Raw genomic sequence first — 13545 nt, 5'->3', positions numbered from 1 at the left:
AAAGTCTAATATTTCTTATTTGTTAAATCTGGACACCCTAACATAGGTACAAGCTTCCTAGAAAACAAATGGCTTAGGACCTGATTATTTTATTTATAGAGATCTGTTATAAGAAACACCAAAAATGCATGCAAAGGTGTACAAAATGCACTTATGCACTGAATATTTATTTCACACATTTTCTAGGCACTGGAGATAAATCAGAGAAGAATACAGTAAGGTGCTTGCTTCATGGAGCTGACATTTTAAGAGAAGACAAAAAAATTAAAAGCATAATAAATAAATGAATAAATAATAAAGTGTCAGTGCCAGGATGAAAATAAAACCAGACAATGTGATGAAGAGAATGATGAGTTACTTTTTATTGGAGACTAAGAGAAAGCCTTAGTAGAAAAGTGATATTTAGTTTTAGAAATTATAAAATAATAGGAGCTAACCTGTAAAGGGAGAGACATGTCAAATGTAAAAAACAGACATAGACGTTATACAACTTGGCATATTAGGGCAACAGCAAGAAAAAGAAAAGTGACAGTGAGACTGGCATCAGCAAATGCAATGATTGTTATGAGATGAAGTCACAGAGATATGCAGGGTCTAATTCAGGATCCAAAATGCCAGGGTGATGAATATAGATTTTGTAGTAAAAACAACAGGAAGCAAACAAAGTGGGTTAGTTAACCGGATAAGTGAAAAAATAATAATTTCTGATTTTAAAAATAGTTCTGGCAAGTGATTTGTAAGCAGTCAAGCATGCAAACTAGGCAATGAGTGAGAGTAGGAGAGATGAAGAGGATTACAGGGACTGGGAACATGATGAGTTTGAACTGATAGGATTTGGGGTACATTGGCTGCCTAGCTTAAGATAAGAGAGGAATCAATGTCATCTCGTTTGTTTTTGGCTTAAGGAACTGGTAGATGGTGGTAAAAATTCTACAGTTGCATAAGCAAAAGAGTTTGTGGACCAAGATTTTATTTAGTTTAGTTAGCTTTGAGATATTTATTAGACACTTAAGTGGAGATTTAAAGTAACAGCTGGTTGTGAGTCTGGGGTTCAGGGACAAGATCAGGACTAGGGATGTTATTATCACTTAGATATTTAAAGCCATCACAATGGATAAGATTTTCTAGAAAAGGCAATAAATCCAGAAAGAAATGGAAACTAATTTAAGTCCTGAAATATCCAGAGATCTAAAGAAACAGCTCAGCAAAGAAAATTAAGGAGGAGTAGCCAGGGAGTCGGAAGGAAATACAATACCGTACAATATACAAGAAGCCTAGAATAATATTAGTTTTCGAAAATGCAATTGTCAACCTGGATAGAATAAGCCTAGAGATGAAGTAATTTGAAAGCTGAGAAGGGTTCCCTGCATTTGAAAATATGAAGCCCATTGATGATTGGGTAAAAGCAGATTCAGTGGAGTGCTCAGGAGCAGAAGTCTGGCTGAACTTGACAAACGAAAGTTGAGAAGTGGATGTGAAGCTACTGACAGCTTTTATAAGAAATTGTGTTGTAAAACAAATAGGAAAATGTGGCTATATTTTTTAAAGCAGGACTTTTTAATAGATAGAAGACCCCAAAGAATGTTTTATATTGATGAAGATAATACAAGAGAGAGGGAGAAATTGTTGTTGCCAAAGAGAGAAATTTCAGAAACGATGACCTTGAAAGATGAGACAGAACAGGATCTGGAGCACAAGTGGAAGACTGGCCTTTCATAAGGGTAGTAGGCACTTCCTTAATTGTAGCAGTGTTGAGATAACAGTAAGCAAAGAAGAAAATAGATAGAAAGCTTGAAATCACAAAAGGAAATACTTAATATTTTGAAATATGAATTCAACTTTAAAAATCCAAGAGCTGAGAAATAAATTCATATCATATAATATAATACAGCTGTTAAATTTGAATATTTTCATGAGATAGAGAAAAACTTATTAAGGTAATTTAAAAAGGAAGATGAAAGCTATGTATATATAGTATGATATTAAGTACATAAGAAATATATAAGAATAGAAATACCTCTGCCAAAATACTATATTACACCACTAATAGTGATGAAATATAAATATGAGTTTTATTATTATGAGTAAGGATTATTTCATACTTTATATGTTTACATAGTCAGGGAAATAATTTTAAAAGCTATTTCACAATAACTGATTAATATAATATTAAAATGGGTTTTCTATCCCACTTCACAAATCTTGCATTAGCAGATTTTAACACTAATTAATAGTCTTTTTAGAAATTTCAGATGGAAGGCCAAGTATTAAATGATTTGTGCATAATCAAGGACTGCTTCTATTTGAGAGTTTTCTGAAGAAAAACCCCATAGAAGAAAAATAACTGGTATCTAGTCTTTTTAAATGATACATTGATCTTGATGCATTTTTTTTTACTTAAGAGGAAGAAGTGTAAGAGTTGATAATGTGCAAACAAGGACCAGAAAAATATGATGTAAAACTAAATATATAACCAAGAACCACTTTAATCCCCACAAGGGGGACTCTGGAAGTGATGCTGTGGAGAAAATTTGACTTGCTTAACAATCAGTATTCTGCTGTGGTATTTAAATTATTTTTATATTCTGCTACGTGGTCTCATTCTTATAGCTTTTAATTCAGCAAATACAGATCTTCAGGTTGAGGATTTTTTTTTTTTAATTATAGGTCTTTTCACTGAACATGTGATTAATTATATATTAGTAAAATATATAGTTTTCAATTATAGTTAGAAGTTTGCTTGCTTCAGTATTAAATGGTAAAAGTGACCACTTTCTTTTCAGTACATTAATCTAGTAGAAACTTCTACAAAATTGGTACATTTTTGATAAAAACTTTCGAGTAAGTGTTTTGTTAAATTTTTTAAATAATAAGTAAGATCTGTCATAGAGCATGTGATACTCTCTGGTGCTTTTCTTCTTAGTTGTTCATTTCACTTAATATATTATGAGACACTGGTAGATAAGAAACAATGTCTCATTCATGCTTGTATTCTCAGAATGCAGCATGGTACCTGGAATATGTGACCAATATAAGTGCCCAATATGTTTGCTGAAAAAGAAAATAAAAAGAAGAAGGGAAGGAGAGAAGGGGAAAAAGTGTACTCTCCAGAGATCTTACAGTTCCAAAGGGAGCTAAGTATTAAAAGAAAACAAAACACTGTTTTTTCTTTTCCATGCTTTTGAAGAAATCATTAGTCAAAAAAGAGATGGAATTTCATGGAGTGATCACACTCATCGGCCAGTTTTAGGGATTTGAGAGGCCGTCAATCTTTAAGGCTGTTTGTTGATCTGCAACATTTAATCAAAAACAAGTTGTTTTGAATATTAGAAGTGAAAAAAAAATCCTGTGTGCTATCCTTAGGGGACTTATTTCTAATTGATTGAACATACCTGAATGCATTCTTAAGTCTTTGTAGAAGTATTAAAATAATATCTCATCTTGTAGTGTATAATGGCATGAGTTGTGGATATGGAACAAACAGTTACTTGTAACCATTATGAATAAATCTAAAGCAGCAACTGGGCCATATTTTAAAGTGACTTATAGTAACAACATTCATGTTGTAGAACTTCCCAGAACAAAACAGGGAAAAATGGTTTCTTCAGAATTTAAGCACTTACCTAATATTTTTTCCACCTCTCACACATGAAGTTGTGATAGGTAATAGTACAGAATTTTTTAAAAAGGTGAATTAGACAATGCAAATTGAGAGAGCAGTGCAATTATCTGACCATTAAGATATATTTATCTTTTACATGGGGAATCAATAAATTGCCTGAATATTTTAACACAGCTATTTTTAAAACCATGATTTTAGTATATTACCTTATTTAAGAAACCTGAGTAGCATTCTGAATCATTATTTTTGCTTTTGCTGTCTAAGATACTGAAAATATATCGTTATCTTTATCCTATTTCCATCTCGATATAGATCTTCAGTAAAGCTTGTTGTAAATAAGATAAAGCCTTACTAAATGATGTATTGACCATGTACAGTATGATGTTTTAAAGTATGTATACATTGTGGAATAGTTTAATTAACAAATGCATTACCTCACGTTACTTTTTGTGGTGAGAACACTAAATATTCACTATCTTGGCACTTAATAGTCACTATTTTTTCAAGAATATAATATATTGTCATCAGTTATAGTCACCATACTATAAATCTCTTAAATGTATTCCTTCTGTCTAACTAAATTCACATTCTTTAGTCAACATCTCCCCATTTTCCTCTCCCACCTAACCACCTCAGCCTCTGGTAACTACCATTCTACTCTCTACTTCTATGATATCAACTGTTTTTCAGATTTTACATACGAGAGATATCCTGCAGTATTTGTCTTTCTATGCCTGACTTATTTCTCTTAACATAGGTTCTCCAGGTTTATCCATGTTATCACAAATGACAGGATTTTACTCTTTTTATGGCTGAATAGTATTCCATTGCATATATATGCTACATTTTCTTTATCTATTCATCCATGGATAGACACTTAGGTTTATTCTGTATCTTGGCTACCGTGAAGAGTGATACAATAAACATGGAAGTACAAATATATTTTTAACATGCTGATTTTATTTCCTTGATATAAATACCCACTAGTAGGATTGCTGGATAATATGGTAATATGGTGGTTCTATTTTTAATATTTTTAGAAACCTGCATGGTGTTTTCCATAATGACTATATCAGTTTATATTTCCCCTAACAGTGTACAAGGGTTCCCTTTATTCTACATCCTCACTGTACTTGTTATCTTTTGTCTTTTTGTAATAATCATTCTAACAGAAGTGAGGTGATATCTCATTGTGGTTTTGATTTGCATTGCCCTGGTGATTAGTGATGCTGAACATATTTTCACATACCTTTGGGCCATCTGTATATCTTCTTTTGAAAAGTGTCTATTCAGATCTTTTGCCCATTGCTTAATTGGGTTATTTGCTATCGAGTTGTTTGAGTTTCTATGTATTTTTGGATATCAACCCCTCATTAGATGTATCCTCTGCAAATATTTCCTCCTATTCTGTAGGTTGTTTCTACACTCGGTGAGGAATCTTTTTAGTTTGATGTAATTCCATTTGTGTATCTTTTGCTTTTGTTACCTATGAATCTGAGGTCATATTCAAAAATTATTGCCCAAACCAACATCATGGAGCTTTTCTCCTATGTATTCTTCCATATGTTTCATAGTTTCAGATCTTATATTTGGGTCCTCAATCCATTTGAGTTGATTTTTGTGTATAGTGAGAGAGAAAGGTCTAATTTCATTCTTTTTGCATGTGGATATTCAGTTTCTCTGACACTAGTTATTGACTAGACTGACCTTTTCCCAAATGCGTATCAAAACCACAATGAGACGCCATCTCTCACCAGTTATAATGGCTACTATTAAAAAGTCAAACAATAACAGATGCTGACAAGGTTGTGGAGATAAGAGAATGCTTAAATACTACAGGTGGGAGTAGAAATTAGTTCAACTATTTTGGAAAGCAGTGTGGTGATTCCTCAAGGAGCTAAAAACAGAACAACTATTCAACCCAGCAATCGCATTACTGGGTATATATCCAAAGCATTATAAATTGTTCTATCATAAAAACACATACACACATATGTTCCTTGCAGCACTACTGACAATAGCAAAGACATAGAATCAATGTCAATGACTATCAGTGGAAGACTGGATGAAGAAAATGTAGTACATATGCAGTTGTAAAAAAGAATGAGATAAAGTTCATAGTAGAAATGTCAATGAAGCTAGACACCATTATCCTTAGCAAATTAATGCAGGAACAGAAAACCAAATACCACATGTTCTTACTAATAAGAAAGAGCTAAGTGATGAGAACACACAGACACAAAGAGGGGAATAAGAGACACAGGGGTTTACAAGAGGGTGGAGGATAGGAGGAGGAAAAAGAGCAGAAAAAATAACTCTTGGGTTCTAGGCTTAATACCCGGGTGACAAAATAATCTGTACATCAAACCCCCATGACATGAGTTTACCTACAGAACAAGACTGGACATGAACCTCTGAAACTAGAATAAAAGTTAAAAAAATAAAGAAATAATTTTTAATGTATATTATTTACTTTTTTAAAAATGTCAAATATTTTAAAAAAGCAAAAGATTAGACTTTACCATTTTATCATTTGAGTAATCAAATAATTCAGAATGTACTCTTCTTGTAGATTCTGCACGTACTCTTCTTATAGATTCTGCGATCACAAAAACATGCTTCAAAAAGAAACAACAGCAGGGACTAAAAACTGAACTAAAAAATAACCCAGTGATTAAATGTACCGGTTTTTTATGTGATTGTATAACGTATGTCCTATATAGGAAAGTGTGCAAGTAATGATTACAAATTTTGCTTTTCAAGATAAGTATTGCATTGGTCCTCGGTATTCAGTGAAGCTCGTTTCTTAATTGTTCATTCTCCCTGAACAATTTATGATTTCCTTCACACTTTCAGTCTCTTATTTGTGAAGAGTAAGTATTTTGGTTCTCATTGCAACAATGGATTACTTAGTTACACTTAATGTGTATTAGTTTTCACTGACTTTTTGCGCTTATTTCTTTAGAAATGGCATTATACAGTCTTCAGAGAAGCTAAATTATTTAGGTGAAGTATATTGATATTTAGCATCCCCATTTTGGAGAAAATAAAATAAAAAGGGTAACTCATTTGTTACTGTCACTCAGAAAACTTGTGACTGACGGACAAGAGAATCCATATGGTTCATTCCTATACTGAGTCTCTGAAAACTCATTTCCAAAATTCATCAGCAACAATGGTAAAATAAATAATTACCTAAAATTAAAATTACTTTGCAAGTTCATAGTCTTAAAATTTAGTTTACGTCTTCATCAGTCATTATGATCCAATGACCCTTGGAGGAATCACACTTTGCTGTTAGAACAAACCCATGAATCCTTCATAACGTCTAAGATTTCCTCATCTTAATACCAGGTATGGAGGAAATGACTGAAATAAAGAAGATGAAGAAGGGAAAGAAGATGAGGATGCTAATGAAGAAGAAATATTTTTTCCTGTGTCCAAAATGGAGTAATAATGGTGCTAAATAAAAAACTGCGCAACTGAAATAGTTAGTGAGTTCACAAAGTTAAAAATTTGGAAATACAAATAATGGTGTTTGGTACAGATAATGCTACACAGCTCAGGACACATAGCGAAGGCTGTATGGTAGAAAACATTTTTGTAATAAGTACTTTTACAAAATTATGTAAGAGTGACGTGTAAAAAAGAAAAGAGGATTAAAAGGATCAACTTTGGGGGGATTATGCCCTGACAGTTGAAAATATGTAAGATTTTTCCCAGTGTTGCCACTTCTAGGAATAAATCACTTTCTTTTACCCATACTCAAGTTGCCATCCTGGATTTCCTTTGAATAACTATTTATTCAGCAAATATTTACTGAAAACTTAATGCCTGTAGAGTACAGTTCTATGCTCTGGAAGGAAAGTGATACATAAAAAGACAGAAGTATTTGTCCTCATGGAATTTGTATCTTACGTTCATCAAGTTGCCTACATGTTGCAGTGGTACTTATAGCTTGTTATTTGTATTCTTCATATATATAATACGCATTAAGTATTTGCATATTCACAAACTGAATGAAGTACTCATCAACACACCAATTCTTTTTTTTTTTTTTTTTTTTTTTTTTTTTGAGACGGAGTCTCGCTCTGTTGCCCGGGCTGGAGTGCAGTGGCCGGATCTCAGCTCACTGCAAGCTCCGCCTCCCGGGTTTACGTCATTCTCCTGCCTCAGCCTCCCGAGTAGCTGGGACTACAGGCGCCCGCCACCTCACCCAGCTAGATTTTTGTATTTTTTAGTAGAGACGGGTTTCACCGTGTTAGCCAGGATGGTCTCGATCTCCTGACCTTGTGATCCGCCCGTCTCAGCCTCCCAAAGTGCTGGGATTACAGGCTTGAGCCACCGCGCCCGGCAACACACCAATTCTTAAAAGCAGAGACTTGATTTGGAAAGTATAGTGGATCAACATAGTTAGGCTCAAAATAACAAAGCTGTTAGGAGCACAGGACTTAGATTACCAACTTCCAGATTTAAAAAGTGTCTCTGGGAATTTCTGGTTTCAGCTTTGACATATAGCGACCTTAGAAGTCATCACTCCCATCCTCACAAGAAAACACTGAATAGACTAAAAAAATCAATGATGAGGAAAAACACCCCCCTGAACACTGAAGAGACAGGTGAGACCTGAGAATCACAGTAAGTCCTGCCTATCTGGAACAGAACCCAGGGGAGCCATTAACTGGTAGGGACACTTCCTGGTGATGTTGACAAACGGTTGGAGGCTGACTATGAAAAGCATGGAAGTGAGAAACTCCTGGAAGCAGCAGTATTAAGGAAGCCCTTGCACTTTCCTGAGTTTTCCCTCTAAGAATCCCACCAAGTTCACATTAAGATGGACCCTCTGATCCTCTGATAGAGAAAGGAGAATTTCACCATTGTGAAATACGACCAAAGCATTCTTGATAACAAAACCCTGCTCCTCATTGTAAAACACTTTACCGGAGCCACATTTCACTTGGAGAAAGACATTTAACTCACTCAATCTTTACTTACCTCCATTTTCACCTAAAAAGTTAAAAAAAAAAAAAAAAAAAAAAAAAAAAGCTAAAAGCATTTGTGAAGATGACAGTCCATAGAATCAGACGCACTAAAAGACAAGAATTTAATTGTAAGTTATTCAGTTGCTTCCCTTCTTCCACACTTACTATATTAGTTTGCCAATGCTGCCATAACAGAATACCACAGACTGGGTGGCTGAAACAACAGGAATCTACTTTCTCACATTCCTGGAAACTGGAAGTCCAAGATGAAGGTGTTTGCAAGTTTTGTTTCACTGGAGACCTTTCTCCTTGTCTAACAGATGGCCACCTTCTCACTGGGTTCTCACATGTGGCCTTTTCTCTATGCATGGGTGTCCCTGGCATTTCTCCTTCTTCTAATAAGGATAGCAGTCATATTGAATTAGGACTCACTCATATAATCTCATTTTACCCTACTTATCTCTTTGAAGGTTGTATCTCTAAATATGGACCCATTCTGGGATACATAGAGGGTTAAGACTTCAAAATATAAATTGTGGGAGACATTTTAATTGATATTGAAGGTATATAGAAATGTAAGAAAATTAAAAGGTGCTCTTTTATATAGTGACAGCGTCCAAATATATGATGAATTGTAACCATTTTTTGAAAATTATTTTCCATTTTCTGTAGAGTATCATTTTCTGTTAATATCAAAGGTTTCATGTACTTTCTAATTCTTATAACTCTATGTAAGCTATAATTAATTTCTAATGCAAGTATCACATTTGATCTTTCTCTTCACTTTAAATAAAATGTTTCCAATATTTTATTATGATATCAGATGCTTTCTTGTACATATTTGGTTATTTTTATCAGACTAAGGAAGTTCCCTTTAATCTTGCCTTGCTGGATTTTTTTTTTTTCATGGATATGTGTTAAACTTTGAAAAAATATACTTCTGTGTCTAATGAGATAGGCATTTGACTTTTTCCTTTAATATGTTCACATATTCACTTATACAGATACACTTTCTATGTTGATTTTTGATGCTTAGGATGACCCCCAGTCATGCAACAGTACTTTTGTTGTTCCTATGATTTTAATTTGTAATAAGTTTGAGGTATTTCTATCTATCTTTACATGTTAGAATGGTTGGTAGTTTTTGTTTTTCCTGTATTGCCCTTACCACATTTGGATGAAATATTATAACAGTCTCATAAAACAAGTTCTGTAGTTTCTCTTCTTTTATTCTGCTGTTTAAAATATTTGGTATAAGAGAAATAGTCTGTTTTTTTACAGTTAAAAAACTTGCCTACAAATCATATTAGGCATGGCAAGTGTTTGTTTTCGGGTTTTTACTATTCATACATTACATAGTGTGATTGTAAAACTATGAGCCTTTTCTTGAAGATTTCTGGTTTTAAAAAACACTTTAAAGTCCTTATTCTGGTGCCAAATATAAGGGATAAGATATAAACTATAAACAAAAAAATTAGAAAGCCAAATCTGTGCTCAAATCATTAATCTTCTTCAGATATTATAAACAGAACAGAAACAGATTGATCAAGTTCTGAACTAAAGACCATTGCGTATACTCACAAGTGGGCCCTGGTAACTGTCTGTTCAGTTCTTACGTTTAATTTAATAATGAGGATAATAACTCAATTTTATTAACTTTTATCTGAGCCCTCAACCAACCATGAAAGATTGGGCTTTATCGTGTTTAATTTCATGTTAAACTTGATGGCAGGTAGACATTTTACTTGTTTTTTTTGTGAGCAAAAACCAAGGATAAATGAGTTTCCAAGGTGAATTAATATTAGTGGTTAGAGTATTGCTAATGTTTTCTAGACAAAATAGCTAAATATTGGGAATGGGCAAAAGATTTTTCTATAATTCTGCTTGGAAATAAGATTTTCACATGGCATTTGAGATTGGGATATCATGCATGTATGATGATCAAGGGGACACTAGCCATGATTTGGGAAGAGTCTACTGCTGCTATTGCTTGATTAAAAACATGGTTCAATGCCCAAATGCTGCTCCATCATTTTCTCAGTGTTTCTTCCTGATTAAAGTTGCTCTCAGTGGATAAATTGTTAGTCAGATCTGAGAATAGTTGCAGCTGTTGTGCATATTTAAATATTGCCAAGGAATGAGATTATCATATTGGACAGAAATCTGGGTTTCATACATCTCTGTGTACAGACAATATGCCATTTTTCAAGTTATTCTGTGTCTCAAATTGTCTACTTAACACCTGTGAAAAACAGAAAGAAAATAAATAGAAGACATTGGTTATGTTTACTGTCATAGTCGCAGGCAGAATTTTGTGATCTAATCACACTTTGGATAGCCTCTTTGGACCCCAGAAAACTATTTTTTTTCTGTTATTAAACATGAAGATTATACATAATAGAGTCATTTTAGAGAAGAAACAAATGATTAAACATTTAAACTTTCATTGCCTCTCACTTCACCTTCTTATTATCATTGTTTTGTAATTTTTCTTTTTTAGCAAATGATACAGCTATTTACGTGGTGGACATTTCCTGTACTTGCATTATTTACTTTTAGCTTTCAACAGGTTTTGGAATCATAATTTTTACTGAAATAAAATCAATGTTTTTGGCAGTGAAGAGAATAAAATTATTCCTGTAAACATAACTTTTAACACCGTTATTTAAAACTCTGAAATGTAGAAAGGCATGCTCCAAGATGGCCAACTAGACGCAGGCAGGAGGAACATCACCCATTGAGGGACCAGGACTTTGGGAAAACTGGTGCACACCTAGCAGATCTTCAGAGGGAAGGAATTGAGAGCAGATGGAGAAAGACATAGAAGCTGGGCTGAAGCGGGAGGAAGCCGGTATTCCTGCAAGGGACTACTGCTCCGTGGGACTTGTATCTGGCCCCCAACAACTCCTGTGGAGAGAATGAGTTGAACAGACAGGAAGGAACCAACTCCACCATGAGCCTCTGGAATCCCAGCAGGAGGAGACCCTCAACCATGATGGACACTTGAGTTGGTAAGGAAGACTGCTTTAACAAGCAGTGGGGCAGCTTGGTAGCTGTTTTGGTTACTATCACTTTATAGCATTTTTGCACAAGCTCACAACTAACATCTTATATAGCATATTTTGAAATTGGGTAGTGTTATGACTCTAGCTTTGTTGTTTTTTTTTTGCTCAAGGCTGCTTTGGCAGTTCAGTGTCTTTTTGGTTCCACATACATTTTAGGATTTTTTTTTTTTTCTGTTTCTGTGAAGAATGTCCTTGGTATTTTGACAGGGATTGCATTGAATTTGTACATCACTTTTAAAGTAAAGTCATTTAAAAAAAAAAGTCCAGTAATCACATATACTAAATAAATTATAATTTTCAACTAGTTGTAATAAAAATTCAAAATAATTATACTTGTTATATAACTTTCCTAGAATACCAAATGTTTTTTCGTAAGACCCAATTGCCAAACTAAAAAGAATATATAATTATTTCGTAATGTATATTTGATTAATTTATTTTACATACATTTATTGAGAGCTTAGGCTATAACAAAATCTATGCAAGGCACCAGGGATGCACAGGCCTTTGCTCACAGACATTCTAGTTTAGTGTGTTAGGAGGAATAACTGTAGATCGTATTATTGGCCATAAATGTCAAGTAGCAGCTATGTCAAGTACAATCATAGATAAATGGTAGGGCTCAGTGCACCAGTATTAAGGAGTTTCATCTCTACATGTCTTTTAAAAAACACATAAATGAAATCCAAAAAGGTTAACATTTTTGCATGAAAACTTACCTCACTGAAGTCTACCTTCTCAAAATAAAATGTTGTAACATTTTTTTTTTCATTATTCTGAAATAAAACTGAAAGCAGTTACTCCCAGGCCTAAAATTTTTGGTCAATTGAAAATAATAAAAGTGTGCATATGTATGTTTAATGTATGACTGATATAATAAGGGAAACAATAACTGTTGTATAGTGGGGACTTCACTTCAGTTGGGACAAATTTACATTTAAAGAAGAAACGGACACATGACAGTATTGGTTTGACTACTTTTCCCAAGGTTATGTCAATCATATGAATCCCAAAATATGACTGGGTGTTTATTTCCCTTAACATTAGCCTAGAAAAGGTAACATGTGCCTGTCCTCACTTAATTAGATATTTGCATAGCAAAATACCTATATTATTGACTTATAGCAGTCCTAAAGAAGTACAGTAAAAGAGAAGATAAGCGACAGAGCTGGTAAGCACTGATAGTTCTGAGCCTGCCTAGCTACCTACAAATATAGAAAGAATGAGGGCTCTGCAATCAGATTGTTTGGGTTCAAATTCCAGTTTTCCCAGTAACTGACAACTCCATGAATTTGGTCAAGTCACTTTGCTGTGACCCTCTTTTTGTTTCCTCATCCAGAAAGAAAAATTTGTTCTGACAAGACATGCATGCAACAGTTTTACACAGTAGTTGACACATAGTTAACACTCAGTATATGTTATGTACGTGTTATGTATGCTACTACAGGAGGTACATTTACAGAAATAGTCATAAGGCAATGACTTAAATCTTTGTTGTGGCTTCTTTTAAAACTACATTCACTTATTATTGAGTCAATAAAATACAGATTTCTGTCATCTTTAGTTTTACAATGACAAAATATGTTTACCCCATATGAATATGACAAGTATTTGGGGATGATAAAATCTAACTTTTCTGTTGTAGGTGACCAATAAAATTATAGAACAAATCACAGCTTCCAAAAATGTGTCCATTCTGTATCATTCACGTTAATTCCTCAAAATTATATGAGTTGCACAGTCTTTTATTTAATGCCATTATTACTCCATTTTGGACAAAGGAAAAAACATTTCTTCTTCATTACCATCATCTCCTTCTTTCTCTCCTTCGTCTTCTTCATTTCTGTTATTTCCTCCATACTTGGTATAAAGATGA

The sequence above is a fragment of the Rhinopithecus roxellana genome, chromosome 1 (assembly GCF_007565055.1).
Source record: "Rhinopithecus roxellana isolate Shanxi Qingling chromosome 1, ASM756505v1, whole genome shotgun sequence".
Classification (NCBI taxonomy): domain Eukaryota; kingdom Metazoa; phylum Chordata; class Mammalia; order Primates; family Cercopithecidae; genus Rhinopithecus; species Rhinopithecus roxellana.
Note: the sequence above shows the minus strand (reverse complement) of the source record.